The sequence below is a fragment of the Fukomys damarensis genome, unplaced genomic scaffold (assembly GCF_012274545.1).
Source record: "Fukomys damarensis isolate Sample0158 unplaced genomic scaffold, DMR_v1.0_HiC HiC_scaffold_36, whole genome shotgun sequence".
NCBI classification, from domain to species: domain Eukaryota; kingdom Metazoa; phylum Chordata; class Mammalia; order Rodentia; family Bathyergidae; genus Fukomys; species Fukomys damarensis.
The window spans coordinates 7,492,871-7,519,013 of record NW_022900948.1 but is presented as its reverse complement, the minus strand read 5'-3'; the positions used below and the strand labels follow the sequence as shown (position 1 = coordinate 7,519,013).

The 26,143-nt window shown below is 34.3% G+C and overlaps 1 protein-coding gene across 2 annotated transcripts in view; it reads left to right on the top strand.

The window, feature by feature from the left end:
* Positions 1-26,143, top strand: part of Lingo2 (leucine rich repeat and Ig domain containing 2) — a 1,157,994-nt gene that overhangs the window by 219,271 nt on the left and 912,580 nt on the right. For both annotated transcript variants that reach the window (XR_004515393.1, XM_033759063.1), the window contains exon 2: positions 11,773-11,869. The gene's annotated coding sequence lies outside the window, so the exon portion shown is untranslated. The remainder of the gene's footprint in view (positions 1-11,772; positions 11,870-26,143) is intronic.

Genomic DNA, 26,143 nt, shown 5'->3' with positions numbered 1-26,143 from the left:
AAACTTCCTTTTCTGTCACTACAGCATTTTTGGTTGGAAATTTGTTAAGACAAATGTTATGTTATCAGTATATCTTTGTACCTATTTTCTAGTGATGACGAATATTAATTTTTAAGTAAATTTTATTATAGCTATACTTAAATAAATCATTAATATCATTTAGTATCTGGTACATATTACAAATTCTCCAACTCCCTCAAAGATGATATTTGCTTTTTCTTAAATCACACACATCACAAACTTTCCACACATCACTGCACTGTTTTATTATATCAAAGTATATATTGTATTGTAGAAAATATGCATTGTGTATATGTGTGGGGTTATGTTTTTACACATATGTGTGCACTATTAAATGAGAAACATGGTCATGAATGTGGTAGGATTGTGCACATTTGGCATATCTCTGCCAACCTTATGGTTTCTTTAAATTACATGCTTGACTTAATTCATAGTTATTCGTTTGGGCAGAATATTACATATATATTGGTGTTAAATTATATCATGCTTATAAAAATATAATAAAATAAGTATGGGATATAATAAAATAGAAACAGAAAAATCTGATCTTAAAAATGTGAATTTTTTGTTGCTTTTGGATTTCAAATATAAGTATTTATTTTTTCCCTGTGGGAAGTTTTCTTAGAAAATGTAAGTGGTACAATCAACAAGCATATGATATTTATCAATTAATAAAACCGAGGAGTTTATAAAAACAAAATTGTTTCTAATATTATAATATGCTTCGTGATTTTATTAATCTATTATACAGTTAAAACATGACTAAACTTTTAAACTGAGTTGCAAAAATAGTATAAATTTAAGAATTGACTCAAATTCATTTGCTGAAAATGACTTCAGTAGTGTATGCCTATCATTTCTGTAATGCAAAATAGACTCAACTGCAAATAATTTTTGGGTTTTTATAAACTTTTCTTACTAAAACATTTGAAAATAATCAAGAAGTTACATAAGTCTTAACTGTATTCTCTGTATGGATCTATTTCTTCCTCTCTAAGCTAAAGGGTGATAAGAAATATATTGTATACTGTACATATTACATTTTGAGTGATATGGAATTCCTGTTCCTTTTATGTCTGTGTAGCTCAGCAGCTCTGTGTCTGCCTGGCAAGCACAGGTCCTGAATTCAATTTCTGGTACAAGAAAAAAAAATTGAATTAAACCTTAACCCTGTCTCACAAGACTACTGTTAACTGAGACTAAAAGTTGAACTTGTTGGCAAAGGGAATAAAAGGTGATAAAGCATAACTGGATGATGTAGGCAAGAAGTCAGAAATTTAAAAAGTTACAGTTTGGCCTGTGCAATTGGCTTCTCTCTTTGAAAGAAAAGGTGACTGAGATATATTTTAGGAGCTAGTTCTTGGCCAAATAGTGGTATAATTTGTATTCTTCACAGATTTTTCCTTCTAGTAGTCCTTCAGTTAAGTTCTGTAGGTTTTACCCCATGAAGTTTTCTTAAGTTATTAAAAAAAAAAACAGATTATCTGGGAACTGTTAGATATGAGAACTAGGCTAAACTCTCAACTTTGTAAAATTACGGAATCAAATCTTGAGAGCTAATTCTAAACAGTAAGCACATGGCACATGCTTAGCTCTCACAGGTGGGTTAGTTCTCGTTAAGGTCATGGCAAGAGTTAACTATCATGACTGGTTGGGTGCACCTTTCTGTTTTCTAACACTAATACTGTGTATCCATGTGTGATTTCCAAATTGAATGTTATACTGTCACTAATTTTCCTTGACTGTCTGAATGACAGTAAATAAATTGCAAGATAAATAACTGAGACTTGAGTTTTCTAAAGGGCATTTTCTTTTTAGTAAACTGTGTTGTTAACAATGATGCCAATTTCAGGTTGTCCTGAGGATTGAATATTTTAATATAGGTAAAGTACACAGAATAGGAGATAGCACTTGTAAATAATTTTATTGCTAAATATTTTTAGGAAACTAGAATTTTAGGATTCATTATATAAATATTCCCTAGTTATCTTTCCTCTAGTAGGTTATACAATCTTTAATCCATAGAAACAAATGACCTTTTAATTTTTTAAACATATAAACTATTCCCCTTAAATCTTGTCAAGTATTTTTTTTTCAAGCATTTTTAAGAGCATGGAAAAGACACTCCAAAATAACATAAAGAGTTACGGTACAAAGATAGCAGCCCTCTTGGAGGAAATCAGAAGTGGTATTAAGTTTTCCACAGAGCACTCTTTGATCGCACTGGTTTATAGAACAAAACAAACTTCTGTGGCTGTTAGCCTATTAGCTGTCCCTTGGGAGAGAACTTGATCAGCAGCAATAAGATCACCATCTAGAAAAGCAAAGCACAGAGAATAAAGTATCTCTTGAAGTTCCCTGGATGATGCTTCTGCTGCTACTGATTTCTGCACTTTGAATGACTGTTAGAGGCTGAGTCTGTATAAATTCAACATAGAGATCTCCATGCAGTTTTTATAAGTCCAACTTTCAGACATTTCATTATAGGAGGCTCATTTTCTTTTTTTTTTTTTTTTTTTTTGGGGGGGCAACATTTAGCACTAAGATGACAAACAGCTCCTCTGGGTTTGGAGGAAGTTCTAAGATTATGAATTGTGGTTAAAGTATACATTCAGTCTCTTCCTGAGCCCACAGAAAAGGATAGGGATGATTTCTTCAATCCATTTGCTTCTTTTCAATAAACATGCAAATGCAATCATGGGCTATCTTTTATGTATTTATTCACAGATACTATCTGGCTATGAAATCTTGAACCAGTTATATCATTAATATACAAATTGGAAAAGTGTGCTAGGGGCAGAGATCTTCCTTAGATTCCTTGGTTGGCTTCTAGGAAACAGAAATTCAAGAGCCGTCTGCCAGAAAGAGTGAGGAAGAGGAAGGCAAACCCAGGTGCACTGTGCTGCTTTCGTCCACTCCTGCCATAGACTGGACTAGGACTGGGAGTGGCAAGGTTGTTACATTGTATTGTTATCTAGAGAATTACACCACCCCTGTCAGTAGATGATTGAGCTTGTACTGTTAGCAATATCAGAATGCTTCTTAGCCAATGGATCTAAATAAACATGCTCTTTCTCTGCCATTTTCGGATGCAGTGGCATTTACTGTTCCTTCAAAGCAAATATACCTGTTTAGTTGTGAAGATTACTAATGACTAACATATAGTGAGCATTAAATGAGGATATGTTGAGTGACTGATTAAATGCAAGAATGAGAGAATTAGTTCATTTCAGTTATTCCTTCAACTCTTTCTAAAAAATAGACAAGTCTACTAATTTAACAGCTATTATTTTACTTAAAAATTTTTAGAATACTGAATGTAAAAGTGATTGTAACCAGTTTATGTTAGATCTGCTGCCATGTTTATGTAAAGAATTTTTCCCATTTATGAGTGTATGCACAAAAATAAAATAGCAGAAAAGTGTTTTAAAATAGCTGCACATTATTCCTAATCCCTCACCAGTTAACATTTTGGAATCTCTCCTCTCTCTCTCTCTCTGTCTTTGAATAATATAATTATCTAAGTGATGAATTTGCTATGATTTATTTTAACCAATTTCTCATGGTGAATATTTTGGTTGTTTCTAATTCTTTGCTGTTTTATAATTAAAAATATATGGGTGTTAATCAAATTTATCAAATATTACATATATCAAACAGACTGTTGAAGTAAAACTTTTGCATACTTTTGCTGTAAGAGAACTATTTCTATTTTGAGTCTGAGTAGTGTGATAAATCTAATTTACTAATGCTGAGTATCTTGATGTCACCATTAAAGATTTAAAATCCAATTGTTGCAAACACAAAATTTAGCACTAAAAATATCCTAGGTGGAATATTTCCTTTATTATCTTTGAGATGCACACTATATTTACCATACGGTTATTTCCATCATATAATTGCAGCTTTTAGAGGTAAGTATGTATTAAAAGTCTAAGCTTTAACATCCAAAATTTATTTTATGTTTCACTATATCTAGATGACATTTGTACTGTCTTCTTTGTCTTGAAAATTGCTCTAAAGTAGTAGCCATTTGTAAATAGTCACAATAATTCTGTCTCTTGCTTTTCAAAGCTAGATGAAACCGGAGCGGACTAAGTACTGAATCTATATTCAGTACTGGCTCTGTGTGTGTGTGTGTGTGTGTGTGTGTGTGTGTGTGTGTGTGTATAGTGGGTAGGGAAAGACAAAAAAGAAATAAGGAGAGGAGAGGGAATTATAATATGATTGATGAAGGAATTTAATTCTTTATCTTTAAAATCATTTTTGGTTCCTTAGTTCTCCTATCCAGATGTTTATCTTTACTTTATACACATCTTCCACCTTGAATTTACACCTGTCTCTCTAACCATAGTATGGAGTTAATCTAACGTATCTAAAATTTACTTTTGATCAACGCATTTCTTACCCCAGCTCATTTCTTTCCCAGTTCTTCTCTCTGTGGTGCCATTTTCAAGCGGCAATTTTAATTACAAAAGCATGGGATAATAGATAGTAAAAGAGAACAAAACAAAGCAAAAACACCACTGACCTTCTCCGTAGAGTTATCTAAAGTGTCTCCCCAAATCTCTTGTGTTCAGAGGTGGGGCCTTTAGGTGATGATTGCATCCTTAGTGCTCTGACTTCATCAGTTGATTTCCCATCCTTTGGTGGATTCAAATTTGATGACATTAGTGGGAGGTGATGAAATTTAGAAAATAAGGACTAGAATTGAGTGGGTCTAGAGGGCATGACTTTGCGGACTATATTTTGTCTCTGGTGCTCTCTATCTGATTTTCTCTTCCTCCCTGTTTCTCTTGTTTCATGTTAGCCACAACATGACTAGTTCTGCTACACTATGCACTTTTTACCATGATGCTGTAAGTTATCACAGATCCAATCAGTGGAGCCAGTGATGTGGACTGAAACCTCTGATATCATGATCCAGAATAAACCTTTCCTCCTTTTAAATTGTGTATGACGAGTGTTTTGTCCGAGCAATGGAAAGCTGGCTAATATATTCACTGAATTCCAGACAAGGTTCTCTGAATGTTATTCTGTATACCATCTCTTTCCTTCACATGTTGTTTATACTGATATCCTCTTTCTTTTATTGGTTATTACAAGCTGAATCATTGAAGTCTTGGCTTCCTTTCTGGTTGAGCCTTCTTTCTTAGATATAGCTTCTGTGGAAAATTCCATGCATGTTTGTGTGTTTGTCTCTCTCCCCCTCTCTCTCTCCCTCCCTCCCTCCCTCTCTTTCTCTCTGTGATCTCTAATAACCTCTGTCTTTATTGTCTTTCTTTATTTTCTTACCCAGTGTACTCCACAGCAGTTTAATCTGACTAAGGCTCAAAGCATGGGTAGTCTTATGGCTTCTGTCTAGATGTCCTTCCAAAGTCTTATATGGTCATAGTTGGAGTTTTTCAGAAGTGGCTGGATCCAGAATGTGATGCTAGGATTAAGTGTGTGACTCTAGTTTCAAGGATGTGTAATTATGAAACTTGTCCACTGATTGGATTGGTTTGGCGTAGTTCTGAGTAGGATTAAGGGTGCCTCATCCTGGGTGTGGATGCGGTCTTCCCTCAGGATGGGATAGAAAGAGGGACAGAAAGATGGTCCTTGGGTACTTGTCATGTGTTGCTCGCTGCCTGCTGCCTCCCCTGCTTTGTCATGGACTGTTTTTCTGCTATGCCCCTCTGCCATACCACCCTGCCTTGGAGCCAGCTGATTACAAACTGAAACCTCTATGAACTATGAACCGAATGAACTTTTCCTCCTTTAACTTTGATTGTCAAGTATTTTGTCTCAGCAATGCATAAAACTAACACAGGTAGTATGGGAGGCTTCATTTTACTAAAGAGGCAGGAAGATGCCATTTTCCAGAAGGCTGTGTATTCTGTCAGATCCAACCAGATATAGACATTTTCTGATCACATGGAAGATTGTAGGAATTCTATAAAACATGTTTGGATCCGTATCCTCATCACAGGATCTTTCTAGATTCTCCTATTATTTCAAACATACTTTGTCATGACTGTATCTCTCTTTGTTCCCATTGTCTTTTTGTTAGAACTTTTAGATAGTTTGTTTAAAATAACAGTTGCTTCTTTATTTCAGGATCACCTTTAAATTTTGTCTTTAGATTTTCATGATTCAGATATGATGTGTGACACAAGTATGTTTGCTACAACTGTAATTTGGGTGTGGTTAGTCACTCATTGGTTTATGTGTTGGAGAACTGATCTTCAGTACGGAAGTGTTGAAGCGAAAGTGTCTTTATAAGGCGAAGCCTACAGAGAAGGTCTCAGATCACTAAGTGTGCTGTCATTTTAAAGGATTAGTGTAGTTTTCATGAGACTCTAATGAGTTCCCAGTACTGTTTTGACTTCCTGCACTCACTACAATTTCTGATTCCCATGTGGGTTCTGTTACAGATGGTGCACTAGAGACCTCTTGGACACAGGCTTTTTGTGAACAGTGAGAGCTTTACTTTTGTGAATAGACTAAAAAGAGAAAGATTTCAACAGCTAACTGGGAGAGAAGTTTCATTTTTATAGGATTTGGGGAAAGAGGCTATGATTCTAAGGAATCTGGGGTGCATTATTTATGATTAAGGTTCTTAAAATGGTCAGCACAAGTATACGGGCAATTACTAGACACCTGAGCACTGAGAAATTGTATATTCCTTCCTAAATTTCCTTTATGGTCATCTGTTCTGTTTACTGAGAGTATCATGGGCCTTTTCCTGTTGTTTGCTAAGAAAGGCATATTTGCTTCAAAGGTCTCATTTAGGTCAGGCATGACAGGCTCCAACCAAATGGAATGCCATCTTCTATGAGGTCCTCACTAGAGCCACGCTGCTGTGAAAACCATTCTTTAGAACCTGCAGAATTGACAGCTAAATAAACCAATCTTGGTTATAAACTTATTCAGATATAAATTTATAGTAATAGAAAATGGGCTAATGCACTACTGTGATCATACTGCATTGGAATATAATTAACTAGCAATGGAAGAGCACCAGTAAAACCTTAAAGTTAGAAACCAGTTGAACATATATTTGAGTGTAAGATATACCGCTTAAAAGAAATATGACTTTGAGAAAGATTTACAAAATGGACTTGGAGTGCCAATCTCTTGCCTTTTTTGTAGGCTTTGTGATGCTCTAAAGAACTTATTGCATTGGTCCAGGGATTTGGCTCAGTGGCGCTGCCACCTGCTTCACAAGTGCAAGGTCCTGAGTCTGATCCCTGGCACCAAAAAAAAAAAAAAAAAAAAAAAAGAACTTCTTAAAGAACTTATTGCATTGCCTAGAACATAAAACAAAAAATTAAAGTGATTAATAATCATTGTCCTTTTTAGTGGCTAATAGAAATTCTAGGATGAAGTGATCTGTGAATGCATTTCCCACTAAATGTTAAAATCTTTAGATAAATTTCATTTTCCCAGATCCACCTCTTTTATGATGGTCTGGGCTGTTTTCTCATAAAGTATTCTAAAGAGTCAAAACAACAAAAACATGAAGACGTGTTTCACAACCTAAAAGTGGAAGGTGCTGTACTTATATAAATTCAAAGTTTATGTTCTATGAATTGGGGATTGAGAGATCCATAAGTATGGACTTTATTACTGCCACCTGGAATTGCGTTGCCTCACCTGTAACAGACAGATGATAGTCAAACAAGAATCATAAAGTTTAGGAGAATCTAGGGAATGCTGAGCTAAAAGCAGGAACATATCCATAAAATAAAGTGTTAATGTCTACTTCAAGCACAGCATTTTCATTCTGGTTCTCCTCCAAACTAAAGCTTCCTAATTCTGCCAGATTTCACATGCAAAAGTTTATACTTTGTTGTTTGGCTTTATATCGCATAGGGAGCAGGTAGCTAATTCCTGTCGTTCTCCTTTCTTTCCTGATTTTTCCAAGAGAAAATTTCCCTTTGTGCTCAGTGACCTAAAAAATGAAGTGATGCTAAATAAATAATGCCTCCCAGGGAATTCTTCACATGCACAGTATTTTAATACAGTGCTTACTACACCCAGAGAGACTAAGTCACAGACTATTGTGCATGGCCCTCCACCACCAACCTCCTGAATGGCCTTTGTCCAAACACCTGGTTACAGAGGCAGTAGGAGCTATTTTAGGTAAAAATTCCCTGTGCTGTCACTTGCTCCTGCCAAATTAAACATTTTCTCTTAAAATTACAGCATTCTGGATTCACAGGAGTTTTAGAGAGCTAGTTCAGCATCCACCAAATTGTCCCAGAGAAATGTCATCATCCCCAGGGAAAGTATATCATATGAAAAAAGAGGAAATATTCTGTGGTAAATTTATTAAATGATTTTTTAAATTATAGAATTCTTAGAATCCTTCCTAGGTGTAGAGGATTTTGAATAAATAAAGAGAAAGAAATGGGAAAGAGGGAGAGAATGAGAGCAAGAGAGCACAAGAGCTATACAGAATATACAGCATTGCTACAACCGACTCTGTGATGTGTGTTAGCATCTTCTAGTGCACAAGCATCACACATAATAGTTTGGAGAACACCATTGTGGTTCCATTACTTTACAGATCAGGAAATGATTCCACTTTCAAGAAAAAAAATTGTCCGCTTAATAAAAATTTAAGTTCAGTTTTAAATTATTGAAAAGTCACCTGAACTGGCAAAAACACGTGCACTGCTTCTGTTCCTGTTTGGCATCATAACAGCTGGCACCAACAGTCTTTTCCTTCTCCCAGCTCCTGTTTTTACCCTCACCAACCAGTTTTACATGCAGTCTAACAGAGCTTGTGCTTTTTCCAAAGGTGCCTGCTGCCAAGTTGCCTTTGATTTCCATAATGGTGAATAGCAGCCTAGAATTCCCATTTTTCCTGTCATGGACTGATTTGAGACTAATTATATTTATCACTCCACACAGTTTCATCTTATTAGTGTGAACAATAATAGTGTTTCACTGATGATGATTAGTCACTTCCTTTTCACCTTTTATTTAAAACGAATGTAATATTTTCCTTGTATTTCCCAGTAATATTGTGACAATTTAGAAATTAGTTGTTAGTCATTTTATAAAGGAAAAGGGAATCTACTGTGTCTCTGTATAAAAATTTGGACATAATTTATGGTGAGAGAAATAGGGACAGTTCAGAGAAGGAAGGATTATCACTTTACCTATCTCAATCACAAGTTATGTACCATTACAGTTAGAGGGAAAATTATATGTTGAATTCTTCAGCTCTTAGCAGCCTGAGTATATGACAGTGTAAAAGCCCTGACAGTATATGTCACGCACAGCCTGGAGACAATGACCTGGCAGACATCCAGTGGCAGGTTCCATTCTCACATGGCCAGACTTCTCCTTCATGCTGCACATGGCCAGTCACCTGCCTTCTTCCACTGTAATCCATCCCTTGCTACCTCCATCAACAGTCAGTGTGCCTTTCTGATCATTGCAGCAGAGAAGGGCAGCATTGTTGAGACACACACGCATACACACACACAGAGTAAACCAGCATTTCAGAAGAACAAAGAAAAATTCTTGGTAAATGTGATCATTTGAAAATTATATCAAAGGAAGTATTTCCCTTGTTTTTCTTTTAAGATATATTGCTTCTTACTATTACTTATATAGCTATCATTTCCAAGCTGTGTAGAATAGTACATGTAATTTATCCTCCATCTCAATTCTCTGTCCATAAAATGGATCTAATTCATTCTCTTTTCAGAATATTTATGAGTACTAAATGGAATCAAGTATGTAAAGGTAATAACACATTATAGAAACTTGAAATAAATGTTTTCATTTTTTGAGGGTCCTTTTAACAACCTATCCCATTTTACACACATTATTGGAGATTAAACTATAAAATAAATGGCAAGTACCTCCATGAATGTTAGACTTGTTATTTTCCCTTCTCTTCTGTTGTTTTCCCACCTCCAATCTAAAAAATAAAATGTAGACTCTTTAACACAGTTCACTCAGAAAGAAGCAAACAATATCTATTATTTCAGCAAATACATTTTATATAAAGCATGAGTTATACAGCTGTTGCAGAACTGAAAAATGAAAAAGAGGGCCCTGGGTTTATACAGAGATAATATCTCCAACTGTAGGACTTATATATACATGAAGAACATGCTGGGATGTTGGAAGGGAGACCCTGCATATCTCCAGCCCATAATTTTTGGAGGTGGGTTGCGCTGCCAGCGATGGTGTTGTAGGAGCTCAGAGCAGAGAACTGAGGGAACTCAAACTGCAGGAACTGTCAGGAAGGGATTCAAGGCGCCTAGTGCTGGTACCTCTGAGGAGACAGAGGGAGTTAGTCTCGGAAGGGCTTGCAAAATTTGTGCACCGACTTCTGAGACTAAATTGGTGAAAGATGATTACTCAGGAAAGGAAAGAATGCTCTCCTTTCTCTCTTTAGAGCTCCCTATTGTCTAAAAGAAAGGCACCTGACAAAGGAGAAAGGTAGCGTGAAGTATCTCAGTGCCCAAATTTCAGATCAGGATATAGAAGCTTTGATTAGGAGGTAAAGACAGAATTCTTACCCCACCTCCACTGAAAGAGAGATCAGAACAACCTTTGTTCAGTTTTTTCTGAAATGAATCTATTGAGAGAACTGAAGATATCAATATTATTGGATGAAACCAGTAGACTGTCTTTTTTGTATCTAATATTTGGGAAGAGAGACTCATTTGTGCCACGTAGTGCAATTATAATTAATGTTTTTGCAGAAATAGAAATTCAGGAAGCCACCAGGAGATTGAAGCAAAGAATTTGTTCCAAAGTGATTAATTTAAAATTGAAAACTATGACATGCCTCCTTAAGCCTGAGATATTTCAGACAATCAAGTGTTCTGTGTTTCATTACTGTGATTTGCATAACCAGGATTTTATTTAATTATTTTGTAGAAGACTCTATTGTAATGAAACCAAAACAGTCATTAAAGGGTATAGACCTAGGCTGGTGAATGTGTGATTTAATTCTGTTTTATGCAGTTTCACTATAATTTCTTGCAATAAATTTGACTTGTCAGGTGTGGGTATGTGTGTATGTATTTCAGTATGCTTGTGTATGTGAGGGAGAAGGAAAGATAAAACAGAAAAAGTTATCAAAGAATAATAAAAATTTCTCTTTTTAAAGTAGGAGTTGATATTAGCAAATGTTTGAATGAGCTTTTAGTTTGTAAAATTATCATGGATACAATATGCACATTCGTAATAATTGAAATAATAAAAATTAAATATGTCCAGTATCACATAGTGGTTTTTTCTTTATTCATTTATGTTTTCATAAGCTTCTTTAAAAAATGCTATATATTAAAATTATTCTCTTTTCCTAACACATTACGTATAACTTGATTGCTCATACTTTCATCATCCACATACTGCTGATACAGGGTCAACTTCAAAACATTTAATGAACATACTCAGTTTGAGAGAAAGAATGTCTGATCTTTTAATTATTATTTCCTAACATGTATTTGAAGAATTCATATTGACTCACAAATACTACATGTAATAAAAGTTGGTATGTGAAAATGCAAGCAATGGTGTCATCCTTGGATGGGTACTTCAGATCAGACTGCAAATTTGCAGCCAAGAAATGCCTGTATGGTTTTTTTGTTTGGTTGTTTGTTTGCTTTTACTTTTAGAATTAGAGCAAAAATATCTGATGGAAAATGACATGAGGTATTTGAGATTACAACTATTAGAAGCTGAATTTATTATTTTCCACGTTCTCAAGATTTTTTGTTTCATTTCATTTAGGAAATTCACTGAAGATGGTTTCAAGATGTAGAATCCTTATAGACGAAATATCGCAAATGAAGTTTGGGAATCTTTGTTGAAATTGCTTCGCATTATGGTAAGAGGACACGGTTCTTAATATTTTGTCCCTTGGTGAATATGATGAGAAAATTATAGTGTTTTGTATTTGTGTGAATTTTTATGTAATGAATATATAATGAAATAAAAATTATGAAGGTATTCATCCAATACATAAGAAGATTTAGAAAAACCTATTTGTTAATTTACAGTGATTATTCTCTAGCTCCTAAAATTGAATAGAGAACAAATAGATAAGTCAAATTTTTGACTGATTTCCTACTGTGTGTTTTTGTGTTATTTACATGAGTCAGTATTATCACAATAGTCCTATGAGGTAGGTATTATTATCCCCACTGTATGAATGTGAAAAGAGAAATTTGGGGAAACTAAAATCTTATTCAAGATCTTGCAGCTAGCTACTTGATAGCCCAAGAGTTACTTGACTGTAAACTTTACTCTTTCTGCTATGCTGCTTCTAGCCTTTGATATGGTTGAAAAGCTAAAAAAATTAACTTAGGTTGAGGGTAAGTGCTTCAAGTTTTCAGTTATGATTTAGAGAAGAACCATATTTACCATACCTCAGATGAAAAGCAAAGAAAAGGAATTTCCTTTATGTTACACTACTCTTCAGGAGAATAAGATTTCTGTAAAATCAATGACTGGTTGTACAGATGCTGGTGTTTCAGAGCAATTGAACATTATAGAAAAACTGAAATAAAATATATAGTATAATTTTCTCACTTATGTTTGCTGTAAGAAGAAAATCTATAGGCTTCCTCTATACAAAAATCCTGTCATGGCCAATGATAAGGTTCAATGCAACCAGTATTAATGCCTCTTTATGGGTAAATTATATACACAGAGTCTTGAGCAAGTAATTTAAAAAGTCTCATTTACCTCTCCTACAGCTTGTGCCATTATGTTGTTATGAGATTTCATTCAAATAAGAATTAATACAGTTATGCAAATGCCTGACATTCTGCTTGGTACATAGTTAATATAAATCATATCGACATCAGTATCAAAGACATTATCATATAATGCTATTAAAATATAATCTAAAAATGTATAATCCAGTATTTTTGAAGCTCCATCTAGGAGAATTTGTGATTAAATAAATATTTATCTGAAAAGTTCTCCCCTTTCAACATTATGTACTATTTGTATAAAATATATTTGGGCAATTTTAGATTGCTGATTGAAACTTTTAGAATTTCATTACACTTTAGAGTCAATAGTTTATAAGTGGGAGAACATAGATTTTTTTCCCCTAGAACTCAGCAATACCTTTAGATTTAGTTTGTCTGCTATCCTGTCTGAAAATATGCAGAAAAATCTACCTCAGTGATTGGAAACCAAATACCTTCTGTAAACCAGGCAGTCCAATGTGTTTGAGTTATTCAACAGTGAGCACTTGGAGTCTATAAAGTGTTCTGTTGGTGGTAGTTGGGCTTACCATCTTACTTCTAGGTTTTTAATAATCAGCAACACTTCTGTGAAAGCAGGTATGTATCATGACTGCAGGTGGAGATCGCAGTTTTAGTTTCTCTGCTGTGAAAATGAGTGGGGGAAGTGATGCCAGCACTCAACGTGAAATTCAGAGAAACTTTAAATTGTCCCCAGGTTCCAATCTGTTTTCACTTTCTTTATGGAAGAGTAAAAGCCTATAAAATTAGTGGATGAAGTGTAGTAATTGGGCTAGACTCTCCAGCATTAGTAGAGAATGGCTTTCTCTAGAGTACCATGAGAACATAAGATTGGCTATTCTTTAATGAAGCTATTTTAATTAGTTTTTATTCTTAGACACCCCCATAAATGTTCGTGTCCCAGCTACATTATGTTACTTTTCACTTCAGCAGTATTGACTTTATACACGATACAACTAACCAATTATTCTCGTATCCTCACGTTACATCTACTTTTGTATTGAGTTCAAAAGTTGTTGTATAGGAATAGAATTCTCTCTGCTTAGGGCCACATATTTTTTCTCTTTGATTTTTCTGTATCATTACTTTGTATGTGCTTCCTGCACAACCAGATCTGAAACAGTCATTGTGTCACTTAGCATCTTGATCACAGAATAATATTGTTATTGTAACGTGAGGATCATAATAGTTACATTGTCCACTCTTTCCTACTCTTCAAGGTATGCAAATAATATTTGTAAATCACCTCCTGCTTGGAACATTGTTGGTTTTAAATGGTAGCTCCACAGTTGTCTGATAGGTTTGCTGTCATGCCAGTCCTCCAAATATTCATGAAGAATTTCTCCAAATCTTCCAGATAAGGATATAATTAGCTGAAAAGATTGGCTTGACTGATCAGACAAGGCAGCACATACTTGTAATCCCAGCTACTTGGGAGGCTGCATTTACAATTCAAGACCTGTCTGGGAAAATTAAGTGTATCTTGTCTGAATATAAAAAAAAAACAAACAATGAGGAAAACATGATGGTGTGACTCGTGTGTTTGAAAGGGAGAAGGCAAAAGGAAGATTCAACTTGAACAGAAGTACCTAATCAGGAGAAGAAGTGTTTTATTTACGCATGACAGGACAAGAAAAGCTGATATATGTGTTGGGTTTATTCCTGCTACCTTCATGTAATACATCATGCATGATCAGTAACAGTTTTATACTTGCATCTTTATGCCAGTAATCCTCAAGTTTTAAAGTTTTCACAATCACTTGGATGTTTCTTAAGTATACAAGATACAGAATAGTGTTCTTAGAGCTCTATAGGATGGATGGGTCTTCAGGCTCTAAGTTTAAAATATGTTTACTCACATTAGATTAATTATAGTATATTCCACTAACTGGTGCTTAGCGTTTTTCTGCCTTGAAGTTTTAAATTTTACCATCTAATCAGAATTTTATTGTTGGTGATCAAATTGAACAATTTTTTTCCATAACTATTATGACAGATAGCAAAGAAACAGAAAAGCTTCAGTTATGCTGCTCTATAATCATTTATTAGAAAACGTGATTCTGTTAACATATAAAACTTGATGGAACAAATAAATAAACTTTTAAAAGAGTGGACTGGCTAATAAAGCAGGGACACTAATTTAGGTAACATTTATTGAGAACCTTCTAATAAACATTTGATTTCATGTATACACATATCATATATTTATCATGTTTTCATCCTAGTCCTCTGCAATATTTTGCATCCCCATTTTACAGGCTAATAAAAGTTTATTTATAGCAAATCAGCTCGAAATTATAAAGTTTGAAAATGATGGGGCCAAAACTCAGTCTTGGCACAAAGATAGTGTACAAATGCTACAGCTGCTTACCAATCCTAGGAAAATTCAATTTTAGGGTCATGAAAGGTTTTGTTTTATAGCAGTAAATAACATGAGCACATATGGGAACAATCAGCCTGTTTTTGTTTTGCTTAAGCTTCTGAACATTCAATACACCAGCACCTACCTAGTTAAACTTTGAAAAACATCAGTAGAGTATTTCTATTTCTATTTCTTCTGCTTCATAAAATTACTAAAAAAAAATTCACCTAGAAGACATAAGTGTCTCCTGTATTCTTGTTCTTTTTCACCAATGGGGTTATTTATTTTCACCATTTAAAAAAATATTTAAATGTAATCTTTCAGTTAAATCAATTATTAGAGATTAAACCAAGCTCATTAGAAACTTATATAACATCAGGTATGGACTTGTCTTTTTGTCTAATTTTTAAGTTCTAGCCCATTACAGTGAAAATAATTTATGCCACTTGTAGATCATATTCTTTTTTTCTCTCATTGAGTTTATTGGTACATTTTAGGTATACAGTACAGTTACATTCATCATTGGGATCTTGTACCTTTACATGTAGATCATATTCTTTTTTTCTCTCATTGAGTTTATTGGTACATTTTAGGTATACAGTACAGTTACATTCATCATTGGGATCTTGTACCTTTACATGTAGATCATATTCTTGAAGATTGTGTAAGCATGGTTCTTCTTTGACTAACCTGGAAGACAGATGTGATACGGACTGTCCTGGTGAGTCATCGAATCATGCAGGCAAAGACAACTGTCTGAAGGTGATAGAACAATGATATAGAAGGAATCTGGCTTCCTGGCTTCATTTATAGATAAAATGGTAATGGCCAGCTTCTGTAACGAATGTTATGTGAAAGATAAATATGCTTCACTTGTTCAGCCATTGCTATTAATCCATTTGCATGGCGGAATTTATCCTGATAAATCCATGAGTTCTTCCATAAATGTGGTGTCCTTGAATGCACAGTATACTTTTACTCAGCATTCTGTAAAGATCAATCTCAGCCTGATAAGAAATACTGGGCCCTTAAAGAATGATATCAGAATTGCTCAGATATTCTTTGTATGAACCAGAAACCATCTTATCTTGCCTATCTTACACCTTATATTCTCTTGACCAGCTTTTTGATTGATCCACCAGTAATTCTGTTTTGCCTTTTTCTATCCCTTCCCAGATAAATTCATACATTGTTATTTTTGTCTTTTTTAAATGTTTATTAGTAATTTTTTTTCAATTCTTCTTGCTACATTTTTTTCGTGTACTCACAGTGTGAAGAAGGCAAATAATAGACAATAAGAACAATAAACTCCGAGATGAACTTCACAAACATTGCCTGCTTTAAGGTATTCATTACAAACTTTAAAAATGAAACTGGACCATCTCAATACAATTGATACACAGAGCACATTAAAAAGATGTCTTACACTTTTGCGGGCTGTATACAACATCCATATCTATTCAACCTGTAAGAATTTACTTAACTACCTTCAATCATTTAGTCTATCCTCATTTTGCATATAAGAAAAATAATCATCTTTTTCAATTTTGTACTTTGTCATGAATCCTTATAGAAAAAGTTTAAAGTTTGTATTTAATGCCTGTAGTAGCTTACAAATAGTATCTTAATGATGCACTGTTCTCCCAGTTCCATAATCTAAACATGAGTTACTTTTTAGCTGAAATTCTGTTATAGAGGCTGCTCCCTACTATATGACTGGTTTGACTCATTGGCATGCTGGGAACTAGCTTAAAATTGCCTCATTACCTGTAATTAATATACTACATTTTTTGCACCTTTTCACTAAGAAGGTGCAACCTTATTTTGGGCCTTCATGTATCTTAGGCCTGGTTGCAGAGTCAAATGGCATTATTTTATCATTTTTTTCTCTCTTTTGATGCTTACTTTCTGACTTTCAACTAAATATTCAACACACAGTATCTCTCTTAATTTTTTTTCCATCAAGGAGGTAAATATGACCACATTTTTTTAGTCATAAACTCAGCAAACATTTACTTCCCATTTTTTTTTGTGCCAGGTATTATGTTAGGCAAAAGGGAGGAATTCATTAACAAGCCTTCCAGTTGTTCATTCTTTAAAGGTGAGGCAAATAAGGTAGTACCGAAACAAAAAGCAAAGGGCAGGGAACAGAAAAAGATATAGCTCAGTTTTACTGCAAGGGGAAGAATGGCAAAAAGATCAGGAAAGGTTCTGTAGATAGTTTACTGGAAAGATGAGAAGCGAAACTCAGACAGATACAAATAATTTTCCAGATAATAATATAGTAACTATTAGTATAATGTAGTAACTATTGTTATTCTCTATTATTTGATTATGAAATTGTATTTTTTATTTTTATTTATTTGTTAATGATAATATATATTTTATTTTTTTGTCATTGAATTTATTGGCACTTTTTAAGTATGCAGACATATCATTCTGATCTTGTACCTTTACATGAGAGATCTTGGTTCTCATTATTTTTTCAGAAAATGAAAAAGATTATATCCATTAAAGAATGAATAAATGATCGAAGGGTCTATTTTAATATAAAAAACAAAATGACCAGGTTATTGTATTTGTTGAGAATGTGAGAGCAATTGAGACATAATATGCCCAAGTGCTTTCCTTGTTGAAAGGGGGCTTATCGCACACGGTCAGACAGTTAATTTCACAGCTTCCTCAGTGTTTCAGTGCCAACAAGCACTTGTGGTACTGTTATTATATGCTGCTCCGAGATATATCACACACAGTGTTGATAAAGCAACAGGATATAGCTTGTTTCCTCTCAGCTTTGAAGAATGATTGTAAAATTGTGATTGTGCTATAATTAAATCTATGTATCTAGATGCTAATAAATTCCTGGTCTCCTAGAATTTAAAAATGTGTCAGGCTTTGTAGTCTTCTCTGGTCCTGGTCACTGAATTTGCTTTTTGGGGTGTTTTTTGTTTGTTTGTATGTTTTGCATTTAATGAGTAGCTCCACAATTTACAAGGGAATTTTCACATTTTGTTTTCCACATTCGATTCCTTTACTGGATCAGCTTACATTCATTCAGTTGGTTTCTTTATCTTTTTGTAGGGAGAAAGAGATGTAGGGATTTGCTGTGAAAAGGTAAACATGAGTGCATACTCCATGTAGATGCCTGAGTCAGTTTTCTTGTTTTCGGGGCATTTAAAGCAGAAAGCACATAAATAAAATTAATTGCATAACTCTCCAGATACCTGTCAAAATCTTGACATGTTCACTCCCTATAATTTACATTGTATATTCAAAGTAAGTTTTGAGAACAGCAGGAGCATAGGTGCTGGAAAACTGCCCATTAAAGAGAGGCAGTCTGCAGTCATGGAAGTTCTGTGAGTGATTCCTCATTGTTAGGGAATCGCTAGCCACAGTGTCACAGTCACACCTTCCCCGATTTCATTTGTGTGCATGTGTGTGTAGACACAAACTTCTAGCGTTTCTTTTATGATTTTATTAACAGCTATAGTCTTATTAAATATCTTAACCTAGAACCAAAATAATACTTCTGTGTTGGTAATGATAATATGAGGTTCTGTAAAGAATAAACTTCAACATGTGTAAATGCTCAAGCACAATGAATTTTAGTTGTCATTTAAAGTAAAAAAAGTGCTTGGTGCTTGAACAATTTTCATTTGAGTGGAGATTTAAGAATCCTTGCATTTCGTAGGCTCCTTCTATTTCGTGGTTTTGTTATTTTGAAAATATGACTTAAAAAAGGGTGCTAAGAATGAGGAAATGTTGCTCCATGGATAATAAGTTATTGGTAAGAGTAAAAAGTTCTGCTATGAATTGTACAATTTTTGGCCATAAAATTATAAATATTTGAGGAGATAGATGTTCACTCTGATCAAAACATTGACACTATATACATGTGTTGAAATATCACATAGCACTCCATAAATATATGCAGTTTTATGTCTTTATGTTATAAATTACAAATAAATTTTAATTAAAAAATATAATAAAACAATGTCTTCCCCTGGCAGTGTTGACACATGCCTGTAAAGCTCACCACTCTGCAAGGCTGAGGCATGATGATGAGTATCATGCCTAAAACTGAAGGTGTATATATATATATATATATATACATGCATGCATACATATGAAATTGGGGAAGGTGTGACTGTTAGACGGTGGCTAGAGACTCCCTAACACTGAGCGATAGCTGACAGAACTTCCATTATTGTACTTGCAAGTTCCATCCCAGTCTGGGGAACTTAGTGACTTGGTGAGATTCTGTCTCAAAAACAGAAAAGGTTAGGGTTATAGCTCAGTGTGAAGGTCCTGAGTTCAATCCCCAGTACCAAATATATAATATATATGACTTCAAAGATTACTTTTTAGTTTCATTAAACTCATAGAAGAATAAAAATGATGAAGAAGACATGAGAATTTTTTGTGAGCTGCCTCAGGACGTATGTACCCTACTTAAAATTCTATGGATTCAAAGTACAGAGAGTGATTATATCCTCCTAGAGATATCAGGAAAGGCAGAATAGAGAGGTACCTTTAATCTTAGTCCAGAAGAATGTGCCTTTTCAGGTAGAGGAGAGAATCTTAGGGAGCTTTCAACCCATAGCCAAATATTTGAAAAAACATATCAGTTAAGAGGCATGAAAGAACATTGACATAAGTAGAGAAAGCAAATTCTTTGATATGCCTCGGAAAACAAAGGCTTACTGATGTGATTCCATTGTCCAGGTGGGGTGGAATAGTAAGTTGCTGAGGGGAGTTCTCAAAAAGAAAAGAGTGGAGGTTTCCCCTGCATCACTCACTGAAGGTGAGCACTCCAGTGGTCTTTAGTAGCATCTCATTGCAGACTTCCCCACTCCTCCTCATCTTCCCTGTGGTTACTCTTTCTGCACCATCTGTATCCTCTGGAAAATAAAACAGGTAGTGTTTATAGAAATAAGATAAGCACAAAAAGTAACATGAGAGGGCGTTTTACTTATTATGATTATCACTTGACCTTAAATAAACATGACATTGGTCCATTTTCTACTTGAGATCTCTCCTTTGCTCTTGTTGGCCTATCCCAGGAAAGAAAAAGATGGATGAAATCATAGAAATGTGAATGGAAAATAATGTAACAGATATCATAGTACAATGTATATCATAGTACATAGTATTTACTACTTATAGTAAAATGCAAGAGAAAAGAGAGAGATGAATTATAGAATGAATTGTTAAACAAAAAAAGAATCAGAACTTAAAGACTTGGAAAATTAGCCTATTCATATTACAAAAATAAATGAGAAAGTGTGTTTTAGAGAGAACAGCAAGTGTGTAGCTGGAAAAGAACTCTATACTCATGGATTTAATCTGAATTTTTGTGTAAATAAGGAATAAGACATATAATATAGTAGGAGAAAGCCTATCGGACTAAAAAGAAAAAGACAAGAAAAAACATTTAAACCAGGGATTCTAGTTATAGGACAATAGAGTCAACTGGCCAACCGGCTGAAAGCATGCATTTTCTTATAAGAAACATAAATAAATGACCTAAACAGAGATTTGGAGATCAGCAGGGCTGCGTTTAACACCATACATGTGGAGCCCCTGGAGTGGGGTGGGAGGACTAACCTGTTTCCTCCACATTTTCAGAGAATGGGGCCATCTCCTTGATTTCATAGAGCATGGATGTCCTTACTCAGTGCCTTAAGACCTGTGAGAAAATACCAGTTCATGGTATTTTGTTATGTCAGCTCAAACTGACTAGGATATGTTCAAATTCAATTTATCATTTATAATAAAAATGTCATTTATCACATCAGATATAATTTAAGACTCATGTATATTATTGTATTAATATCTCTAAAAAACTTTAGTGATTAATATCACAGTTTCATAGATTAAGGAATTTTGATCAAGTAGGGAAAGTATAGATCTTCAAGCAATGGAAAACTGAAATTATTCTACTCCCCTGACACTCCATATGACTCTTTGCAAAAAGCACAACTTTTCTGGGTTTCAGTTTCCATGTCCCTAAGTGATGGCATCATATGCAGCCATATTCAGAGGATATTTGCTGGATCTAAATAAGAAGATGCAAGCAGTATTAATATTTTTGTCATGATTATCATAATCAACATCAATACCTTTTCTCTGATTATCTTATATTTTCATATCATTGACCTGTCATGAAAATGGGCTTCTCAAACATTTGAACACCCTTACCGTAGTGTTTTCTTTCAAATTCTCATAGATAGACTTTGTGTTCTGACTGATTAGCCTTGTAGAAAAAAGACTTGAACATAAGGTCATTTTCAATGACATTTTCCACAAATGCTACAAAATTCGTTTCTAATGAGTTGTGTCTGCATATGAAAATTAATAGCAGATAATAATCTTGAAAATTTATGAATGCTTAGAATCTGAACCATAAAGAAATTTCCAGGTGTTGCATCTTAACATACTAATCTTTCCTTGTGATATATTTCTTGCTTTTTTTCCTCTTTGCTGTCTTCAGAACAAAACAGTAGTTTTTCTCTAATGTAATTTGATTTCAGTAACTTTTAGTTATTTACTGGAGCACAACATTTTTTATTTCCCTAGCACAGGGTAGTTTTGGTCTGTGTGTTCTGTGTTTCAGATTGAGGTGCTTTTTTATTCTTTTTTTTTTTTTTTTTTTTTTGGTATGCCACTTAAAGCATTGAGAAATTTTTCTAACTAAGGTCAAATATTTCAGTTTCTACTAAAATGAGTTGTAAAGTTGTCAGGAAGTAATAAGAAATGTCCTTCAAAGAAGTTGAGGTTATGACATAGATTTGTTATTTTTAAAAAGTACATTTAATCCCCTTGTGGTTCCAGAAAGGTGTTAGCTTATTTTATTTTATTTTTTTGAGAGTAGGAAAAGAAAGGTTCTGTCTAAGAAAAACAGAAGGGGGACTGGAGAGTGGATTGCCCACTCACCCCACTTCTCCAAGCTATTTTATACAGCAAAGCCATGTGCGGAGGCGGGTACAAAGTGGTACAAAACTGTAGGACCCAATGGAAATTTACAAGGTGGGCACAAGGTGGGGCAAAACCATGACCAACCAATAAGAGTGCAAGTACAGTCACCCAGGTAATATTGATTAAATGGGGGTCAAATGGGGAGGAAAGTCACATGGCAAGACTACAAGGATTTTCAGTAAGGGTGGGGATCAGGGATATTTCCTGGAAAGGCTGGGTTAAGACCTTGGCCCCCCACCCAGGTGATTGATACCCATTTAGAATACCAATCACTGCTATTTATCTCCAGGGCAATCACAAGGATATAGTCCTTTCTCTCCTTTTACAATTCTGGCTTTCATTAAATGTGTCTTCATTGTCCTCCATGTTGGCTTCTTGCTGTGTTGGCTCCTTGAGGGTGGCTCTGTCTAACTGCCTACAAGATATCTAATTAACTTACCTATCTGCAATATTCCCTGCTCTGAAGAAGTACCCCTAACTGCTGGCTGTGATGGGGCAAAGGGCAAAGACAGCTCCGGCTATTTCCAGCTGAAGAGGGTCATAGTTGTGATCAGCAGTTAGAGTTACTCTACAGAGTGTCTATCTAAAGGGCTTTGGTAGGTGCCTGGCATTGTCATCTTGGTAGCTGCATAGCTTTTAAATCTAGAGGAGACAAAGCCAAAGAAACAGTTAAGAATCCATGGTCAGCAGGATTGTTATGAATATAGGCCACAAAGAGGATAAGGAAAAGGTCAAGGGGACTTCAGGATGCATTGTAGAAGTCATATAGTTTAGCAGTTATGAGCTATTTACAAGGTCGATCTGGTGGCTACTAATAAAAGAAGTCTAGAACATTTGTCACTGGCTTCATTTGTATGACTACTTGGAGTTTGGCAGCCTCTAGGCAAGAATAAAAAAAAACTTTTAAAAAATTAGAATATGTATAATCTAAGCATGAGAACACTAGAATAAAAGGACAGGTTGGGGAGAAAGTCACTTAGAAATTGAAAGAGTGATTGAGCCTGCTGGACTTAGATTCTTTCATTGATAGAGGTTATCTATAAATCTGATACTGTGTCTTACATTTCCCTAGTTTTAGTTGTAAGATAAGAGATGATTTGAAAAACAAATTTTGCTAAGAAATATAAAAGTCTACCTGAGCTCTTATAGTTTTTACCATAGTTTTTCCTAATGATCCATAAGGGTGGTCAGATACTGGTAGAGCTGGAAACTGCAGAAGAGGTCATTGGCTGAAGCCCCTTTTTATATCTAGCTTTATTATTATGGCATTATTTTATACCTCTTTTAGTTATTCTTTTCTGCAGGTGTTTAAGACCAAATTAAAGTGAGACCTGTGTTAATCAACATGAACCTCTTGCTATCAGTTTTTGACTCCAAACTTTAGCTGTTAAACACCCAGCACACAAAATCAGTGACATTAGTAGCTTAACTATCATAATTGTGTCTGGGCATCAAGCACTTTGAAGTATAAAGCACAATTAGAGGGGCTGTTATTTCTTATCGACCATGCTTGTTGTAGTAGTTGAATCCCTGCAGAATGTTAACAAACAGTTATATATTAAAGAGAAACTTAAAATCAACAGTCCCATGTAGTATTTTAGTATGACAATCATGATAACATTTTCTTTATAGCACTTTCATGTTCATCTTAGTATGGAATAGTCTTTCAGTCAAACACCTCCATCTGGGTCTGGGGATTTATCTCAGTGGTTCTGCCACCTGCCTCGCAAGAGCAAGAACCCGAGTTCAATCCCTGGTACCGAAAAAACAAACAAACAAACAAACAAAAAAACTCCATCGGATCACAAGATATTAAATGACATAAAGAAAGATCTTATTTTGTTATCCTTTACTAGGATGCCATCTAAGGAGAACATACATAAATATAATAAATGTACCTATAAATGTACCTTAGGAGTTAATAATGTTCAACCTCTAATTTTAGTGTGTGACATTGTTTTAACTGGTGACCGAGCATCCCTAAGCACAGTGACACTTAAAATACATCACATAAGTTTTTAAGGAAACTTTTTTAACTGGTTATCTCATGCTGGTTTGACATGTACCTCTTATCATAAGTAGCTGGAGTGAAGAAAGGCAAATACCTGAGTCAAAAGGATCATTACCACAAACAATATCCTAGAAAACTTGTACACCCAGAAGGCATGAATATATACCTCATGAAATAACAGTATCAGTTACATGAAGCCCTTTGTCTTTTAATTTTGTTTGTTTTTAAATAAAACCTTATTCTTTTCCCATAGAAAACTTATCCATTTACCATGATCAATGTATACATATCACAATAATATGTTTAACAATGTATTTTCCACAAGGCTATTGAAATTATTGGGGTCCCCTTTGTGAACAAAGGCTGGAATAAATTTTTCTAGGAAGACACTCCCTTATTTACCAAGGGGAGTCCTGGTCAGTAGTTTTCCTAAACCCAAGAGACTTTTTATCTCAACAAATTTTTAGATGATCTGTGAGAAGCAGATCATAACAATTAACACATTGTTCTGACCAATGAAAGATTCCTGAGTTATTATATATAGACAGCAATATGTACTGTATTTGTAAAACCAGTTGACATTATTTGTATCATCTGGTAATCTGGGGGAAGCATGTCTTTAGTGTCATTTATCTATAAGCCAAAATAATGTCTTATGTGTTTATGTGTGTATCTGTCTGTCCAATTTGTTACAACACATACAGCTGTTTTGTTTGCACTTTTTTTCTTTTGGCATTTTGGATTTTTAAAGATATTTGCCTGTAACTCAGGTTGTCTTATAGATAAATGTTAAATTATTTTAGAATCAGCTTTTTATTACATTTCACCCAAAAAACATGAATAAACTTTTCATGTGTATTTTGACCTTCAATCACTATACATATTAAAATACTGAAAATTTAAATGTCTACTTTCATAAAAATTTTAAAAAGGGTTTCTAGTATTTTATGCATCAAGGTTTATCATATTGCATTGCTTTTATATTGTTTCTTTCCTGCTTTCCTCATTGTAGCCTTTCCATATTCTGAGTATTAGACAGCCACAAAACTGAAGAAGAAAAAAAAGTGGGTCATACAATAGAGCATTGCATCAGGCAGCTTTTTTAGCACAGGATGATTTGACAAGGTAGTGTTTCAGATGATTGGTAAAGATTTTTTGTAAGGGATATACTGTTATCCCAGTTAACTATAATGTCCTAGTAATTTTAAAGCTATTTTGACATTTGAAAAGTTAAAATACTTTATCATTTGTAAGGTATTAATACTTTCCTTTATGTCAGTTGCTGAAAATATCTCCTAATAAAGCTTAGGTCAAAATATAGGTCAACTACCTTTGTTTGCATTTTTTATGTCTAATATTGAATTGAGAAAAATATTTTTAAAACAAAAACTAAAGACTAGTATTGATGAGTATAATTTCCTTTTATTTTTCGCATGGTTTCTCTTAAAGAAATTAATTACAAAGCAATTGCATAATTCTTCTGCAAAACCAAAACCAGCATTAAATCTTAGATCTCAGAAATAGAACATTCTACTATAAATGGACAACATTGTTATCCTGATGGATTTATTTAGCAGACAATAGCTGTATTACCAAGACAATCTGCATTAATCTGAAATTGAATCACTCCTTGTACAACCATTGGGGAAATTGAAGCAATTTTAGATTAAGACCTACAATATCATGGTGTAACCTTTGAATTGAATTCAGAATAAACTGATCTCTTATTGTCACAGTTTTATTGTTTTACCTTTTAGCCCTTTCTTAGTTGCAAAGGACAAAGTTAAAGGAAAGTTAGGTGAAATCAAGTGTGTACAGGAATACCAATTACAAATATGTCAAATACAGGCTATTTGAATTTTTGGTGACTGAATATATTCCTTCTCCTTTAACAGATGAAATTTAAAAATATATATACAAAAAAAAAGGGTCCAGGGATTTAGCTCAGCGGTTCGGTGGCCTGCCTTGCAAGCACAAGAACCCGAGTTCAATCCCCAGTACCAAAAAAAAAAAAAAAAAAAAAAAAAAAAAAAA